The following is a 19,227-nucleotide window of genomic DNA, read 5'->3' as shown; positions in this document are numbered from 1 at the left end:
TGATTGATTGACCATCACTGCTGCAATTCAGGAAGGTTCCTAAGACCTGGCTCTTCAACTAATTCACAGATCCACCCCCCCCCCTCACTCAGCGCCTTGAGACCCTCACAGGTGAGTAGTTGTTCTTTATGAGAACCCTGATTGGTTGATTGATTGATTGATTGATTGACCATCGCTGCTGCAATTCAGGAAGGTTCCTAAGACCTGGCTCTTCAACTAATTCACAGATCCACCCCCCCCCACTCAGCGCCTTGAGACCCTCACAAGTGAGTAGTCGTGCTTTATAAGAACCCTGATTGGCTGATTGGTTGATTAATTGACCATCGCTGCTGCAATTCAGGAAGTTCCTAAGACCTGCCTCTTCAACTAATTCACAGATCCACCCCCCCCCCACTCAGCGCCTTGAGACCCTCACAAGTGAGTAGTCGTGCTTTATAAGAACCCTGATTGGTTGAAACCAAAGCTTTGGGAGGAGAGCAGACCACCAACTCAGTAGAAAAAACTCTAGAAGTAAAAGATAGTTCAGTGTGCACTTTTAGAGAAAAATATATACAGTTAAAACAGTACAGAATAAAACCATCACAAAGATGTGATTGCGACCCACATGGGTGCATTAAACCTGAGCTTCAAATAAGTACACATTAAAAGGAATGATGTCACATAATGTCTGTCCTGATGCACATAAATACACAGCTTTGCTTACAGTCTGGATAATGAGCAACACATCTACCTTGAATACCATAGAAGTGTGTTTTCACTGTGTTCCTGGAAGGAGCCAGTGCACATTTTGTCTCACAAGGAACAATGGTTCACCAAGGGCTCATATAAAGGCATCTGTAAAATGAAGGGCGAGGTCATTCCTGCAGGGAGTAGGAAGCGAACCACACATACGTCACCTGGCCACTGCCTTGGTGACCATTGTAGCTTATGGGTGTAGTTACAAGCACGCCCCCCCCAGTCAGCTGGGTGGTTTGTTCTGTACATGACGCAGCAGAGAGGTTTTAACGCATGGTCAAAAGGGGCTCTAGCCCTGGGCCCCAACTTTCCGAGCGGGGTGGATGTCTATTACAGGCGTTTTGCAGAGAAATGTTGTGTTGATGTTTCATACAACATCCATAAAAAAAGTTATTTTAAAGCAAAACAGGACCTCACATATAAGAAATGGGGGTGTCACAGAGATTATTTTCAGTAACATTACTGAGCTGCTGCTGTGTTACAATACTGACAACACACATCACTATCAGTGAATATTAGATGTCAGCACGTTTAGAATTTGGGCCAGTGTCCGTGCACTGTCAGGGACGTGGCTAAAGAGGGCACGAAAGACCTGAAACTGGTTCATAAATGCAAAGCTGTTCCGAACAGGGCCCCCCAAAATACCTTAGGCCCAGAGCCCCCCAAATCCTTAAGATGTCCCTGTGAAGCTGTCTGTACAGACCTGAGCAGCAGCCCTGACGCACTGCAGGGTAAGATGAGTGCTAGGCCAGGGGTCACGTGCAAGTTGGTCTGTTCTCCTGCTGGCCACCTTACCTGAAAGGACGTTGGGAGGCAAGCATTGTGAAGCTCCAAACCTCAGGCTACCAGAGTGTGTGTGGTTTCACAAGGGCATATCAAGCTTTGATGGACTTATGGCAACTTGATGGACCTCCCATCACCAAACTCTAAAGTCTCCACAGCTGCAATTCCTGCCACCAAACTCTAGGTCTCCTCATGTGCATCTTCCATCACCAAACTCTAGGTCTCCACAGCTGCACCACCCATCACCAAACTCTAGGTCTCCACAGCTGCACCTCCCATCACCAAACTCTAGGTCTCCACAGCTGCACCTCCCATCACCAAACTCTAGGTCTCCACAGCTGCACCTCCCATCACCAAACTCTGGGTCTCTACAGCTGCACCTCCCATCACCAAACTCTGGGTCTCCACAGCTGCACCTCCCATCTCTCCACAGCTGCACCTCCCATCAACAAACTCTAGGTCTCCACAGCTGCACCTCCCATCACCAAACTCTAGGTCTCCTCATGTGCACCTCCCATCACCAAACTCTAGGTCTCCACAGCTGCACCTCCTGTCACCAAACTCTAGGTCTCCACAGCTGCACCTCCCATCACCAAACTCTGGGTCTATACAGCTGCACCTCCCATCACCAAACTCTAGGCCTCCTCAGGTGCACCTCCCATCACCAAACTCTGGGTCTCTACAGCTGCACCTCCCATCACCAAACTCTGGGTCTCTACAGCTGCACCTCCCATCACCAAACTTTAGGCCTCCTCAGGTGCACCTCCCATCACCAAACTCTACAGTCTCCACAGCTGCACCCCCCATCACCAAACTCTAGGTCTCCACAGCTGCATGTCCCATCACCAAACTCTAGGCCTCCTCAGGTGAACCTCCCATCACCAAACTCTAGGCCTCCACAGGTGCATCTCCCATCACCAAACTCTAGGTCTCTACAGCTGCACCTCCCATCACCAAACTCTAGGTCTCCACAGCTGCACCTCCCATCACCAAACTCTAGGTCTCCACAGCTGCACCTCCCATCACCAAACTCTAGGTCTCCACAGGTGCACCTCCCTTCACCAAACTGTGGGTCTCTAAAGCTGCACCTCCCATCACCAAACTCTACAGCCTCCACAGCTGCACCTCCCATCACCAAACTCTAGGCCTCTACAGCTGCACCTCCCATCACCAAACTCTAGGTCTCCACAGCTGCACCTCCCATCACCAAACTCTAGGCCTCCTCAGGTGCACCTCCATCACCAAACTCTAGGTCTCTACAGCTGCACCTCCAATCACCAAACTCTAGGTCTCTACAGCTGCACCTCCCATCACCAAACTCTAGGTCTCTACAGTTGCACCTCCCATCACCAAACTCTAGGTCTCAACAGCTGCACCTCCCATCACCAGACTCTACAGTCTCCACAGCTGCACCTCCCATCACCAAACTCTAGTTCTCCACAGCTGCACCTCCCATCACCAAACTCTAGGTCTCCACAGCTGCATGTCCCATCATCACACTCTAGGTCTCCACAGCTGCACCCCCCATCACCAGACTCCATAGTCTCCACAGCTGCACCTCCCATCACGAAACTCTAGGTCTCCACAGCTGCACCTCCCATCACCAAACTCTAGGTCTCCACAGCTGCACCTCCCTTCACCAAACTCTAGGTCTCCACAGCTGCACCTCCCATCACCAAACTCTAGGTCGCTACAGCTGCACCTCCCATCATCACACTCTAGGTCTCCACAGCTGCACCCCCCATCACCAGACTCTATAGTCTCCACAGCTGCACCTCCCATCACCAAACTCTAGGTCTTCACAGCTGCACCTCCCATCACCAAATTCTAGGTCTCTACAGCTGCACTTCCCATCACCAAACTCTAGGTCTCTACAGCTGCACCTCCCATCACCAAACTCTAGGCCTCCTCAGGTGCACCTCCTATCACCAAACTCTGGGTCTCTACAACTGCACCTCCCATCACCAAACTCTAGGTCTCCACAGCTGCACCTCCCACCACCAAACTCTAGGTCTCCACAGCTGCACCTCCCATCACCAGACTCTAGTCCTCCTCAGGTGCACCTCTCATCACCAAATTCTGGGTCTCTACAGCTGCACCTCCCGTCACCAAACTCTACAGTCTCCACAGCTGCACCTCCCATCACCAAACTCTAGGTCTCCACAGCTGCACCTCCCATCACCAAACTCTAGGTCTCCACAGCTGCACCTCCCATCACCAAACTCTAGGTCTCCACAGGTGCACCTCCCTTCACCAAACTGTGGGTCTCTAAAGCTGCACCTTCCATCACCAAACTCTACAGCCTCCACAGCTGCACCTCCCATCACCAAACTCTAGGCCTCTACAGCTGCACCTCCCATCACCAAACTCTAGGTCTCCTCAGGTGCACCTCCCATCACCAAACTCTAGGTCTCCACAGCTGCACCTCCCATCACCAAACTCTAGGCCTCCTCAGGTGCACCTTCATCACCAAACTCTAGGTCTCTACAGCTGCACCTCCTATCACCAAACTCTAGGTCTCTACAGCTGCACCTCCCATCACCAAACTCTAGGTCTCTACAGTTGCACCTCCCATCACCAAACTCTAGGTCTCAACAGCTGCACCTCCCATCACCAGACTCTACAGTCTCCACAGCTGCACCTCCCATCACCAAACTCTAGGTCTCCACAGCTGCACCTCCCATCACCAAACTCTAGGTCTCCACAGCTGCATGTCCCATCATCACACTCTAGGTCTCCACAGCTGCACCCCCCATCACCAGACTCTATAGTCTCCACAGCTGCACCTCCCATCACCAAACTCTAGGTCTCTACAGCTGCACCTCCCATCACCAAACTCTAGGTCTCCACAGCTGCACCTCCCTTCACCAAACTCTAGGTCTCCACAGCTGCACTCCCATCACCAAACTCTAGGTCTCTACAGCTGCACCTCCCATCATCACACTCTAGGTCTCCACAGCTGCACCCCCCATCACCAGACTCTATAGTCTCCACAGCTGCTGCTCCCATCACCAAACTCTAGGTCTTCACAGCTGCACCTCCCATCACCAAATTCTAGGTCTCTACAGCTGCACCTCCCATCACCAAACTCTAGGTCTCTACAGCTGCACCTCCCATCACCAAACTCTAGGCCTCCTCAGGTGCACCTCCCATCACCAAACTCTGGGTCTCTACAACTGCACCTCCCATCACCAAACTCTAGGTCTCCACAGCTGCACCTCCCACCACCAAACTCTAGGTCTCCACAGCTGCACCTCCCATCACCAGACTCTAGTCCTCCTCAGGTGCACCTCTCATCACCAAATTCTGGGTCTCTAAAGCTGCACCTCCCGTCACCAAACTCTACAGTCTCCACAGCTGCACCTCCCATCACCAAACTCTAGGCCTCTACAGCTGCACCTCCCATCACCAAACTCTACGCCTCCTCAGGTGCACCTCCCATCACCAAACTCTAGGTCTCCACAGCTGCACCTCCCATCACCAAACTCTAGGTCTCTAAAGCTGCACCTCCCATCACCAAACTCTAGGTCTCTAAAGCTGCACCTCCCATCACCAAACTCTAGGTCTCTACAGCTGCACCTCCCATCACCAAACTCTAGGTCTCTACAGTTGCACCTCCCATCACCAAACTCTAGGTCTTAACAGCTGCATCTCCCATCACCAGACTCTACAGTCTCCACAGCTGCAACTCCCATCACCAAACTCTAGGTCTCCACAGCTGCACCTCCCATCACCAAACTCTAGGTCTCCACAGCTGCATCTCCCATCACCAAACTCTAGGCCTCCTCAGCTGCACCTCCCATCACCAAACTCTAGGCCTCCTCAGGTGCACTTCCCATCACCAAACTCTAGGTCTCCACAGCTGCGCCTCCCATCACCAAACTCTAGGTCTCTACAGCTGCACCTCCCATCACCAAACTCTAGGTCTCAACAGCTGCACCTCCCATCACCAAACTCTAGGTCTCCACAGCTGCACCTCCCATCATTACACTCTAGGTCTCCACAGCTGCACCTCCCATCACCAAACTCTAGGCCTCCACAGGTGCACCTCCCATAACCAAACTCTGGGTCTCCACAGCTGCACCTCCCATCACCAAACTCTAGGCCTCCTCAGGTGCACCTCCCATCACCAAACTCTAGGTCTCCACAGCTGCGCCTCCCATCACCAAACTCTAGGTCTCCACAGCTGCACCTCCCATCTCTCCACAACTGCACCTCCCATCAACAAACTCTAGGTCTCCACAGCTGCACCTCCCATCACCAAACTCTAGGCCTCCTCAGGTGCACCTCCCATTACCAAACTCTAGGCCTCCTCAGGTGCACCACTGTAGGAGGCTGGACTGGCTTGTAGTGAGTACCAAGGGGTACTTGCACCTTGCACCAGGCCCAGTTATCCCTTATTAGTGTATAGGGTGTCTAGCAGCTTAGGCTGATAGATAATGGTAGCTTAGCAAAGCAGCTCAGGCTGAACTAGGAGACGTGTGAAGCTACTACAGTACCACCTAGTGTCATATGCACAATATCATAAGAAAACACAATACACAGTTATACTAAAAATAAAGGTACTTTATTTTTATGACAATATGCCAAAGTATCTTAGAGTGTACCCTCAGTGAGAGGATAGGAAATATACACAAGATATATATACACAATAGCAAAAATATGCAGTATAGTCTTAGAAAACAGTGCAAACAATGTATAGTTACAATAGGATGCAATGGGGAAACATAGGGATAGGGGCAACACAAACCATATACTCCAAAAGTGGAATGTGAACCACGAATGGACCCCAAACCTATGTGACCTTGTAGAGGGTCGCTGGGACTATCAGAAAATAGTGAGAGTTAGAAAAATAACCCTCCCCAAGACCCTGAAAAGTGAGTGCAAAGTGCACCAAAGTTCCCCTAAGGACAAAATAGTCGTGTTAGAGGGAAAATGCAAGGAAAACACAAATCAGCAATGCAACAACGATGGATTCCTGACTGAGGGTACCTGTGGAACAAGGGGACCAAGTCCAAAAGTCACAAGCAGCTCGTAGCTGGGCAGATGCCCAAGAAATGCCAGCGGTTGGTGCAAAGAAGCTCTTACTAGGCTGAAGAGCTGTGAATACTGCAGGAACGACAAGGGCTAGAGACTTCCCCTTTGGAGGATGGATCCCCCACGCCTTGGAGAGTCGTGCAGAAGTGTTTTCCCGCCGGATGGACGCCAACAAGCCTTGCTACACGCAAATCGTGCGTTTGGCGTTTTTGGACGCTGCTGGGGCCCAGGAGGGACCAGGAGGTCGCAAATTGGACCTGCAGAAAGAGAGGACGTCGAGCAAGACAAAGAGCCCTCACTGAAGCAGGTAGCACCCGGAGAAGTGCCAGAAACAGGCACTACGAGGATGCGTGAAACGGTGCTCGCCGAAGTTGCACAAAGGAGTCCCACGTCGCCGGAGACCAACTTAGAAAGTCGTGCAATGCAGGTTAGAGTGCCGTGGACCCAGGCTTGGCTATGCACGAAGGATTTCCGCCGGAAGTGCACAGGGGCCGGAGTAGCTTGCAAAGTCGCGGTTCCCAGCAATGCAGCCCAGCGAGGTGAGGCAAGGACTTACCTCCACCAAACTTGGGCTGAAGAGTCACTGGACTGTGGGGGTCACTTGGACGGTGTCGCTGGATTCGAGGGACCTCGCTCGTCGTGCTGAGAGGAGACCCAAGGGACCGGTAATGCAGCTTTTTGGTGCCTGCGGTTGCAGGGGGAAGATTCCGTCGACCCACGGGAGATTTCTTCGGAGCTTCAGGTGCAGAGAGGAGGCAGACTACCCCCACAGCATGCACAAGCAGGAAAACAGTCGAGAAGGCGGCAGGATCAGCGTTACAGAGTTGCAGTAGTCGTCTTTGCTACTATGTTGCAGGTTTGCAGGCTTCCAGCGCGGTCAGCGGTCGATTCCTTATCAGAAGGTGAAGAGGGAGATGCAGAGGAACTCGGCTGAGCTCATGCATTCGTTATCTGAAGTTTCCCCAGAGACAGAGACCCTAAATAGCCAGAAAAGAGGGTTTGGCTACCTAGGAGAGAGGAAAGGCTACTAACACCTGAAGGAGCCTATCACAAGGAGTCTCTGACGTCACCTGGTGGCACTGGCCACTCAGAGCAGTCCAGTGTGCCAGCAGCACCTCTGTTTCCAAGATGGCAGAGGTCTGGAGCACACTGGAGGAGCTCTGGACACCTCCCAGGGGAGGTGCAGGTCAGGGGAGTGGTCACTCCCCTTTCCTTTGTCCAGTTTCGCGCCAGAGCAGGGGCTAAGGGGTCCCTGAACCGGTGTAGACTGGCTTATGCAGAATTGGGCACATCTGTGCCCAACAAAGCATTTCCAGAGGCTGGGGGAGACTACTCCTCCCCTGCCTTCACACCATTTTCCAAAGGGAGAGGGTGTCACACCCTCTCTCAGAGGAAGTTCTTTGTTCTGCCATCCTGGGCCAGGCCTGGCTGGACCCCAGGAGGGCAGCTGCCTGTCTGAGGGGTTGGCAGCAGCAGCAGCTGCAGTGAAACCCCAGGAAGGGCAGTCTGGCAGTACCAGGGTCTGTGCTACAGACCACTGGGATCATGGAATTGTACCAACAATGCCAGGATGGCATAGAGGGGGCAATTCCATGATCATAGACATGTTACATGGCCATATTCGGAGTTACCATGGTGAAGCTACATATAGGTAGTGACCTATATGTAGTGCACGCGTGTAATGGTGTCCCCGCACTCACAAAGTTCAGTGAATTGGCTCTGAACAATGTGGGGGCACCTTGGCTAGTGCCAGGGTGCCCACACACTAAGTAACTTTGCACCTAACCTTTACCAGGTAAAGGTTAGACATATAGGTGACTTATAAGTTACTTAAGTGCAGTGTAAAATGGCTGTGAAATAACGTGGACGTTATTTCACTCAGGCTGCCGTGGCAGGCCTGTGTAAGAATTGTCAGAGCTCCCTATGGGTGGCAAAAGAAATGCTGCAGCCCATAGGGATCTCCTGGAACCCCAATACCCTGGGTACCTCAGTACCATATACTAGGGAATTATAAGGGTATTCCAGTAAGCCAATGTAAATTGGTAAAAATGGTCACTAGCCTGTTAGTGACAATTTGAAAGTAATGAGAGAGCATAACCTCTGAGGTTCTGGTTAGCAGAGCCTCAGTGAGACAGTTAGGCACCACACAGGGAACATATACATGCACACCGATGAGCACTGGGGCCCTGTGTGACAGGGTCCCAGTGACACATACATATAGGCCACAAACCTATGAGCACTGGGGTCCTGACTAGCAGGATCCCAGTGACACATAACAACCATACTGAAAACATGGTGTTTTCACTATGAGCACTGAGGCCTGTCTATCAGGATCCCAGTGAGACAGTGAAAACAGTGACAAACACCCTGACATACACTCACAAACAGGCCAAAAGTGGGGGTAACAAGGCTAGAAAGAGGCTACCTTCTCACACAACCCCCCCCCAAACGAAGGACAATAAGGCTAACCTTGGCCAGTTGAGACTTTATTGTCTAAGTGGTGATAAGTAGAGAGTAGCTCTGCAATAGACTGGTTACTCCCTTTATCATCCACTATATGGTTACTTCCCTGTGGGGATGTAAACCACCCTGTTTGAAGTTTTTTAGCTAAGCAACAATGTGAAGATGTATTTTCAGAGTTTCTATCAGTAAGTTTTAGTTTAGAGCAGTGGGAATTGTCCACTGAACCTATTTGTAGTGATGGAAATGCCAGACAGGGATGCTGTCTCAGTAAAGCCATAGCTGGACAAAAACTTTGTCCATTTGGCTGGAAGAGAGAACAGGGATGCTGTTTCTCTTGAGTTGGAGCAGGGCAGGGATGCTGTCCTATCAGCTCCACACTAGGGCAGGGATGCTGTCCTAAGTGTTGTGAGGCAGTGCAGAGTTTCTGCACTAAAGTTTCTCTGGGAGGGTTGGAGGGATGCTCCATGTTAACTAAAATGGTGCTCTTTTTCTCACCAATGTTAGTTATCCCACAGAGAGGTACTTCCACCTCAGGGAGTACAGTTTTGCCAACTGATGATTCCCTTGGAACAGGTGCCACCCCAGGAGAGGTTTCTCCCACCACAGGAATGGTATCCTGAATGGTAGGGTGGTTAGGGGATACTGTGATACCCTTTTTACCTGTTGATGGAGAGGGATCCTGAGTTTTCAGGCCTTCTCTCCTTTGCTTTTTCATTTCACTTGAAATGAGAGGGAACAATTCCTCAGGGATGCCCAGCATGGCTGCATGGGCATAAAACTCTACATCAGCCCAACCTGAGGCCTCTAGGTCATTACCTAAGAGACAGTCTACAGGTAAGCTAGGTGATACCACCACCTGCTTAGGGCCAGTAACTCCACCCCAACTAAACTGAATTATAGCTAAGGGAAGAAACTTAGTGGAGTTATGGACATCAATAATTTTATACTGTTGTCCAATGATGTGTTGATCAGGGTGCACTAGGTTGTCAGTCACCAAAGTGAAACTGGCACCTGTGTCCCTGTAGGCCAAGGCCTCAACACCATTTATTGAAACTGTCTGCCTGTACTTATCCATTGTAAGGGGACAAGCAGCCAGTGTGGCAAGGCCAATGCCACTAGGTGTGACAGAAACTGTCTTGGGACTGATGACATCAGTTTCCACTATGGACCCATAAGTGAACCCAACTACACCCTTTGCTTGACTGTTGCCAGCAGTCCCACCACTAGTACCACTACTGCTAGGGGCACTAGAGCTTGATGTATTAGTGGTGGTAGGCTCAGGGGGTTTACCTGGACAGGACTTATCCCCTGGCCTATGGCCTCTGTTTTTACACACAAAGCACCAAGGCTTTTTAATGTGTGCAGGTTGGGAAGAAGAGGAAGAATTTGTTTTATCCGCACCCTCTGAAGAGTGTTTAAGATTTGAAGTGGGATCTTTGGTTTTACCCTTATCCCCATGCTTATCTTGAGATTTTTCACCATCTTTCTTCTTATTGCCATCTTTGTCACCCCCTGTATGAACTTTTCTGTTCACCCTTGTTCTGACCCATTTGTCTGCCTTCTTTCCCAATTCTTGGGGAGAGGTCAGATCAGAGTCTACCAGGTACTGATGCAACAAATCAGACACACAATTATTAAGTATATGCTCTCTCAGGATTGTGTTATACAGGCTTTCATAATCAGTAACTTTACTGCCATGTAACCACCCCTCCAAGGCCTTCACTGAATGGTCAATGAAATCAACCCAGTCTTGTGAAGACTCCTTTTTGGTCTCTCTGAACTTTATCCTGTACTGTTCAGTGGTTAAGCCATAACCATCCAGGAGTGCATTCTTAAGAACTGTAAAATTATTGGCATCACTTTCTTTCACAGTAAGGAGTCTATCCCTACCCTTTCCACTAAATGATAGCCATAGGATAGCAGCCCACTGCCTTTGAGGGACATCCTGTACAACACAGGCCCTCTCAAGTGCAGCAAACCACTTGTTAATGTCATCCCCCTCCTTATAAGGGGGAACTATCTTGTGCAGATTCCTGGAATCATGCTCTTTTGCAGGATGACTATGGGGAATACTGCTGCTGCCACCATGGGTATCTAAACCCAACTTCTGTCTTTCCTTCTCTAATTCTAAAGACTGTCTATCCAAATCCAGCTGTTGCTTCTTGAGCTTCAGTCTGGTTTGTTCCACTCTCAATCTATTGAGCTCCCTTTCTAACAATCTGTCATCAGGGTGGGTGGGAGGGACATTTCTAGATACAGAGGTATGATGGGAATGAACAGAAGGAGACCTGTCCCTTACAGAGGGCACCCTAACAGCTTGGCTACCAGTATAATGTGAGAGCACACCATCAGTATGGTGTGATTCAACCTCTGTACCAACTATGCTAGACTGTCTAGTAATGGGCAGGCTGAGAAGTTTCTTTCCTGAACCTTTTCCTGGGGGAGTCCCTGGATCAGATTGAGAACCATTAGCTACTTTTTCACCAGATTGGGCACTTATGGCCTTATCCTGTACTCTAAGCATATTAATTAACAGTTCTAAGGAAGGATTCTTCCCTACACTCAAACCTCTCTCTATGCAGAGACTCCTTGCTCCTTTCCAGCTAAGGTGATCATATGCAAGTTTGGACAGTTCAACATTTTTTCCTGTGCCAGACATTTTTTAGAGAGAGTTAAAGTGATAGAAAAAGAGAAAAAAGTTTTCAGAACTTTTTGGAAAGACAGAAAAAACTTTTTAAACTTTTAAGAACTTTTTGAAAGTTTAGAAGTACTTTTCAGCACTTAGAAAAGAGTGAAAAGAGGAAATGCAAAACTTTTTGGCTATGTGTATATACACTGACCTTGTTTTGTATATTTTTCTCTTATGAAAAGTACAATGACAAGAGTGGTAAGTAGTCTCAAGCACTTATCCCACCGCTGCACAACCAATGTAGGAGGCTGGACTGGCTTGTAGTGAGTACCAAGGGGTACTTGCACCTTGCACCAGGCCCAGTTATCCCTTATTAGTGTATAGGGTGTCTAGCAGCTTAGGCTGATAGATAATGGTAGCTTAGCAAAGCAGCTCAGGCTGAACTAGGAGACGTGTGAAGCTACTACAGTACCACCTAGTGTCATATGCACAATATCATAAGAAAACACAATACACAGTTATACTAAAAATAAAGGTACTTTATTTTTATGACAATATGCCAAAGTATCTTAGAGTGTACCCTCAGTGAGAGGATAGGAAATATACACAAGATATATATACACAATAGCAAAAATATGCAGTATAGTCTTAGAAAACAGTGCAAACAATGTATAGTTACAATAGGATGCAATGGGGAAACATAGGGATAGGGGCAACACAAACCATATACTCCAAAAGTGGAATGTGAACCACGAATGGACCCCAAACCTATGTGACCTTGTAGAGGGTCGCTGGGACTATCAGAAAATAGTGAGAGTTAGAAAAATAACCCTCCCCAAGACCCTGAAAAGTGAGTGCAAAGTGCACCAAAGTTCCCCTAAGGACAAAATAGTCGTGTTAGAGGGAAAATGCAAGGAAAACACAAATCAGCAATGCAACAACGATGGATTCCTGACTGAGGGTACCTGTGGAACAAGGGGACCAAGTCCAAAAGTCACAAGCAGCTCGTAGCTGGGCAGATGCCCAAGAAAGAAGCTCTTACTAGGCTGAAGAGCTGTGAATACTGCAGGAACGACAAGGGCTAGAGACTTCCCCTTTGGAGGATGGATCCCCCACGCCTTGGAGAGTCGTGCAGAAGTGTTTTCCCGCCGGATGGACGCCAACAAGCCTTGCTACACGCAAATCGTGCGTTTGGCGTTTTTGGACGCTGCTGGGGCCCAGGAGGGACCAGGAGGTCGCAAATTGGACCTGCAGAAAGAGAGGACGTCGAGCAAGACAAAGAGCCCTCACTGAAGCAGGTAGCACCCGGAGAAGTGCCAGAAACAGGCACTACGAGGATGCGTGAAACGGTGCTCACCGAAGTTGCACAAAGGAGTCCCACGTCGCCGGAGACCAACTTAGAAAGTCGTGCAATGCAGGTTAGAGTGCCGTGGACCCAGGCTTGGCTATGCACGAAGGATTTCCGCCGGAAGTGCACAGGGGCCGGAGTAGCTTGCAAAGTCGCGGTTCCCAGCAATGCAGCCCAGCGAGGTGAGGCAAGGACTTACCTCCACCAAACTTGGGCTGAAGAGTCACTGGACTGTGGGGGTCACTTGGACGGTGTCGCTGGATTCGAGGGACCTCGCTCGTCGTGCTGAGAGGAGACCCAAGGGACCGGTAATGCAGCTTTTTGGTGCCTGCGGTTGCAGGGGGAAGATTCCGTCGACCCACGGGAGATTTCTTCGGAGCTTCAGGTGCAGAGAGGAGGCAGACTACCCCCACAGCATGCACAAGCAGGAAAACAGTCGAGAAGGCGGCAGGATCAGCGTTACAGAGTTGCAGTAGTCGTCTTTGCTACTATGTTGCAGGTTTGCAGGCTTCCAGCGCGGTCAGCGGTCGATTCCTTATCAGAAGGTGAAGAGGGAGATGCAGAGGAACTCGGCTGAGCTCATGCATTCGTTATCTGAAGTTTCCCCAGAGACAGAGACCCTAAATAGCCAGAAAAGAGGGTTTGGCTACCTAGGAGAGAGGAAAGGCTACTAACACCTGAAGGAGCCTATCACAAGGAGTCTCTGACGTCACCTGGTGGCACTGGCCACTCAGAGCAGTCCAGTGTGCCAGCAGCACCTCTGTTTCCAAGATGGCAGAGGTCTGGAGCACACTGGAGGAGCTCTGGACACCTCCCAGGGGAGGTGCAGGTCAGGGGAGTGGTCACTCCCCTTTCCTTTGTCCAGTTTCGCGCCAGAGCAGGGGCTAAGGGGTCCCTGAACCGGTGTAGACTGGCTTATGCAGAATTGGGCACATCTGTGCCCAACAAAGCATTTCCAGAGGCTGGGGGAGGCTACTCCTCCCCTGCCTTCACACCATTTTCCAAAGGGAGAGGGTGTCACACCCTCTCTCAGAGGAAGTTCTTTGTTCTGCCATCCTGGGCCAGGCCTGGCTGGACCCCAGGAGGGCAGCTGCCTGTCTGAGGGGTTGGCAGCAGCAGCAGCTGCAGTGAAACCCCAGGAAGGGCAGTCTGGCAGTACCAGGGTCTGTGCTACAGACCACTGGGATCATGGAATTGTACCAACAATGCCAGGATGGCATAGAGGGGGCAATTCCATGATCATAGACATGTTACATGGCCATATTCGGAGTTACCATGGTGAAGCTACATATAGGTAGTGACCTATATGTAGTGCACGCGTGTAATGGTGTCCCCGCACTCACAAAGTTCAGTGAATTGGCTCTGAACAATGTGGGGGCACCTTGGCTAGTGCCAGGGTGCCCACACACTAAGTAACTTTGCACCTAACCTTTACCAGGTAAAGGTTAGACATATAGGTGACTTATAAGTTACTTAAGTGCAGTGTAAAATGGCTGTGAAATAACGTGGACGTTATTTCACTCAGGCTGCCGTGGCAGGCCTGTGTAAGAATTGTCAGAGCTCCCTATGGGTGGCAAAAGAAATGCTGCAGCCCATAGGGATCTCCTGGAACCCCAATACCCTGGGTACCTCAGTACCATATACTAGGGAATTATAAGGGTATTCCAGTAAGCCAATGTAAATTGGTAAAAATGGTCACTAGCCTGTTAGTGACAATTTGAAAGTAATGAGAGAGCATAACCACTGAGGTTCTGGTTAGCAGAGCCTCAGTGAGACAGTTAGGCACCACACAGGGAACATATACATGCACACCTATGAGCACTGGGGCCCTGTGTGACAGGGTCCCAGTGACACATACATATAGGCCACAAACCTATGAGCACTGGGGTCCTGACTAGCAGGATCCCAGTGACACATAACAACCATACTGAAAACATGGTGTTTTCACTATGAGCACTGAGGCCTGTCTATCAGGATCCCAGTGAGACAGTGAAAACAGTGACAAACACCCTGACATACACTCACAAACAGGCCAAAAGTGGGGGTAACAAGGCTAGAAAGAGGCTACCTTCTCACAACCACCCATCACCAAACTCTAGGCCTCTACTGCTGCACCTCCCATCACCAAACTCCAGGTCTTTCCAACTGCACCTCCCATCACCAAACTCTAGGTCTCCACAGCTGCACCACCCATCACCAAACTCTAATGAATTCACCCCAAAAAAACAAAGCATGAAAGCGGGGGGCTGCCCCACACCCCCGCACCTCCTTCTGAGTCCAAACATGTCGACACCGCGAGAGGAGGGAAGAAAAGAGGGGGAGGGGCTGCAAAGGGGTGAGGGTAGGGAGGGCATGGGGAGGGGGTGCGCAGGGACAGGAGACTGGAGAAGGGAAGGTGTGGAGGAACGTAGGAAAAGGACAGAGAGGGGGAGAAGGAGGAACGAATGATAGAGAGGTGAAGTGAAAGGAAAGAGGTTTCACGGTAAATAGGTGAGCGATTACACTGGTTACTGTTAGTGGAGGGAGCGACAGCGAAGAGATGGGGGAGAGGAGCAAGGCTGGGGAGAGGGAAGAAGAGAGACAGACTGAAGCTGATGGGAGAGAGCTGAGGTCTCTTACCTGGGTCTGGGGACCTACATAGAGAGGTGAGAAGTGTGAGGGTAGGAGGGGCTGGCCGGCCCCTGGGGGGGACTTGGTTGAACGGTCTTGAGCTGATGGGAGAGAGCTGGAGTCTCTTACCTGGGACTCTGTGCTATGTACCTGCACGGGGTAAGGGGGGAGAGTAGATGGGGGCTCGCGGCCCCTGGAGGGGGAGTGAGCTACAAGAAGGGTGGCGAGGTGATGGGGGAGATCTGGAGTCTCTCACCTGGGCTGTGCGGTCCTGTGGGTTGTGACCCTGTGCACAGAGGGCTCTGGACCTGTACAGAGAGGGGTGAGAGTCTCAGGGTAGAGGAGGTCTGTCCGTCTCCTGGAGAGAGAGTAGGTGAAGAGTGGAGAGCTGATTGGAAGATCTGAGGTCTCTTACCAGGAGGCTGGGGCTCTGGACCTGCAAGAAGTGAGGTGTGAGGGTAGAGGGGGATGGCCGACCCCTAGAGGGAGAGTGGAGTGAAGGGTCGAGAGCTGAGGTCTCTTACCTGGAGGCTGGGGCTCTGGACCTGCAAGAGGGTGTGAGGGCATAGGAGGGCTGTCCGGCTCCTGGGGAGAGAGTGGGTGAAGGGTGGTGAGCTGACGGGGGAGAGCTGAGGGCTCTTACCTGGGGCTGTGATGTCCTCTGGGTTGTGAACCTGTGCACAGAGGGCTCTGGACCTGCACAGAGAGGGGTGGGAGTCTCAGGGTAGAGGAGGGCTGCCCGGCTCCAGGAGAGAGAGTGGGTGAAGGGTGGTGAGCTGACGGGGGAGAGCTGAGGGCTCTTACCTGGGGCTGTGATGTCCTCTGGGTTGTGAACCTGTGCACAGAGGGCTCTGGACCTGCACAGACAGGGGTGGGAGTCTCAGGGTAGAGGGGGGCTGTCCGGCCCCTGGAGGGGGAGTTAAACATTAAGGGAGATTGATTCGCGGATTTCCCGTAAATCTCATTGCACAAGTCGGCTGGAAAAACAAGCTGGCGTGGGCCGGGATAGGGGGGCCGACGGTGCTGACAGCCAGCATGGGAGGGCCTGGGAGAGGCTGTCAGAGTTGAAGAAACTGGGAGAGGCAATGAGAGTGGAAGAGAAAGTAGTGGTGAGGAGGATGGGGCCTGGGAGAGACTATGAGAGTGGACGTGACTCTGATGGAAGGCTGGGGCCTGGGAGGCTATGAGAGTGGACGTGACTGTGGTGGAGAGGCTGGGACCTGGGAGAGGCTGAGAGTGGACGTGACTGTGATTGGGAGGCTGGGACCTGCTAGAGGCTATGAGAGTGGACGTGACTGTGATGGGGAGGCTGGGACCTGGGAGAGGCTATGAGAGTGGACGTGACTGTGATGGGGAGGCTGGGATCTGGAGAGGCTATGAGAGAGGACGTGACTGTGAGGGGGAGGCTGGGACCTGGGAGAGGCTATGAGAGTGGATGTGACTAGGAGTGGGGAGGCTGGGACCTGGGAGAGGCTGTGAGAGTGGACGTGACTGTGATGGGAGGCTGGGACCTGGAAGAGGCTATGAGAGTGGACGTGACTGTGATGGGAGGCTGGGACCTGGGAGAGGCTATGAGAGTGGACGTGACTGTGATGGGGAGGCTGGGATCTGGAGAGGCTATGAGAGACGACGTGACTGTGATGGGGAGGCTGGGACCTGGGAGAGGCTATGAGAGTGGACGTGACTGTGATGGGGAGGCTGGGACCTGGGAGAGGCTATGAGAGTGGACGTGACTGTGATGAAGAGGCTGGGACCTGGGAGAGGCTATGAGAGTGGACGTGACTGTGATGGGAGGCTGGGACCTGGGAGAGGCTATGAGAGTGGACGTGACTGTGATGGGAGGCTGGGACCTGGGAGAGGCTATGAGAGTGGACGTGACTGTGATGGGGAGGCTGGGATCTGGAGAGGCTATGAGAGACGACGTGACTGTGATGGGGAGGCTGGGACCTGGGAGAGGCTATGAGAGTGGACGTGACTGGGAGTGGGAGGCTGGGACCTGGGAGAGGCTATGATAGAGGACGTGACTGTGATGGGGAGGCTGGGACCTGGGAGAGGCTATGAGAGAGGACGTGACTGTGATTGGGAGGCTGGGACCTGGGAGAGGCTGAGAGTGGACGTGACTGTGGTGGTGAGGCTGGGACCTGGGAGAGGCTATGAGAGTGGACGTGACTGTGGTGGGGAGGCTGGGACCTGAGAGAGGCTATGAGAGTGGACGTGACTGTGATGGGAGGCTGGGACCTGGGAGAGGCTATGAGAGTGGACGAGACTGTGATGGGAGGCTGGGACCTGGGAGAGGCTATGAGAGTGGACGTGACTGTGATGGGAGGCTGGGACCTGGGAGAAGCTATAAGAGTGGACGTGACTGGGAGTGGGGAGGCTGGGACCTGGGAGAGGCTATGAGAGTGGACGTGACTGTGATGGGAGGCTGGGACCTGGGAGAGGCTATGAGAGTGGACATGACTGTGATGGGGAGGCTGGGATCTGGAGAGGCTATGAGAGACGACGTGACTGTGATGGGGAGGCTGGGAACTGGGAGAGGCTATGAGAGTGGACGTGACTGGGAGTGGGATGCTGGGACCTGGGAGAGGCTATGAGAGTGCATGTGACTAGGAGTGGGGAGGCTGGGACCTGGGAGAGGCTATGAGAGTGGACGTGACTGTGGCGGGGAGGCTGGGACCTGGGAGAGGCTATGAGAGTGGACGTGACTGTGATGGGGAGGCTAGGACCTGGGAGAAGCTATGAGAGTGGACGTGACTGTGATGGGGAGGCTGGGACCTGGGAGAAGCTATGAGAGTGGACGTGACTGTGATGGGGAGGCTAGGACCTGGGAGAAGCTATGAGAGTGGACGTGAGTGTGATGGGGAGGCTGGGAGCTGGGAGAGGCTATGAGTGTGGACGTGACTGGGAGTAGGGAGGCTAGGACCTGGGAGAGGCTATGAGAGTGGACGTTACTGTGATGGGGAGGCTGGGACCTGGGAGAGGCTATGAGAGTGGACGTGACTGTGATGGGAGGCTGGTACCTGGGAGAGGCTATGAGAGTGGACGTGACTGTGATGGGAAGGCTGGTACCTGGGAGAGGCTGAGAGTGGACGTGACTGTGATTGGGAGGCTGGGACCTGGGAGAGGCTGAGAGTGGACGTGACTGTGATGGGGAGGCTGGGACCTGGGAGAAGCTATAAGAGTGGACGTGACTGGGAGTGGGGAGGCTGGGACCTAGGAGAGGCTATGAGAGTGGACGTGACTGTGGTGGAGAGGCTGGGACCTGGGAGAGGCTATGAGAGTGGACGTGACTGTGATGGGAGGCTGGGACCTGGGAGAGGCTGTAGGAGGCTGGACTGGCTTGTAGTGAGTTCCTAGGGGTACTTGCACCTTGCACCAGGCCCAGTTATCCCTTATAAGTGTATAGGGTGTCTAGCAGCATAGGCTGATAGATAATGGTAGCTTAGCAGAGCAGCTTAGGCTGAACTAGGAGACGAGTGAAGCTCCTACAGTACCACTTAGTGTCATATGCACAATATCATAAGAAAACACAATACACAGTTATACTAAAAATAAAGGTACTTTATTTTTATGACAATATGCCAAAGTATCTCAGAGTGTACCCTCAGTGAGAGGATAGGAA

At 51.8% G+C, this 19,227-nt stretch overlaps 1 protein-coding gene across 1 annotated transcript in view; it reads right to left on the bottom strand.

Moving 5' to 3' along the window:
- Positions 1-16,529, bottom strand: part of SERPING1 (serpin family G member 1) — a 138,137-nt gene extending 121,608 nt beyond the window's left edge. The window contains exon 1 of the mRNA XM_069233060.1: positions 16,410-16,529. The gene's annotated coding sequence lies outside the window, so the exon portion shown is untranslated. The remainder of the gene's footprint in view (positions 1-16,409) is intronic.
- Between the last annotated feature and the right edge of the window lie 2,698 nt (positions 16,530-19,227).

Source organism: Pleurodeles waltl, chromosome 4_2 (genome assembly GCF_031143425.1).
Source record: "Pleurodeles waltl isolate 20211129_DDA chromosome 4_2, aPleWal1.hap1.20221129, whole genome shotgun sequence".
In the NCBI taxonomy this organism is placed as follows: Eukaryota; Metazoa; Chordata; class Amphibia; order Caudata; family Salamandridae; genus Pleurodeles; species Pleurodeles waltl.
The sequence above is the reverse complement of the archived record's forward strand: the minus strand, read 5'-3'. Positions and strand labels throughout refer to the sequence as shown.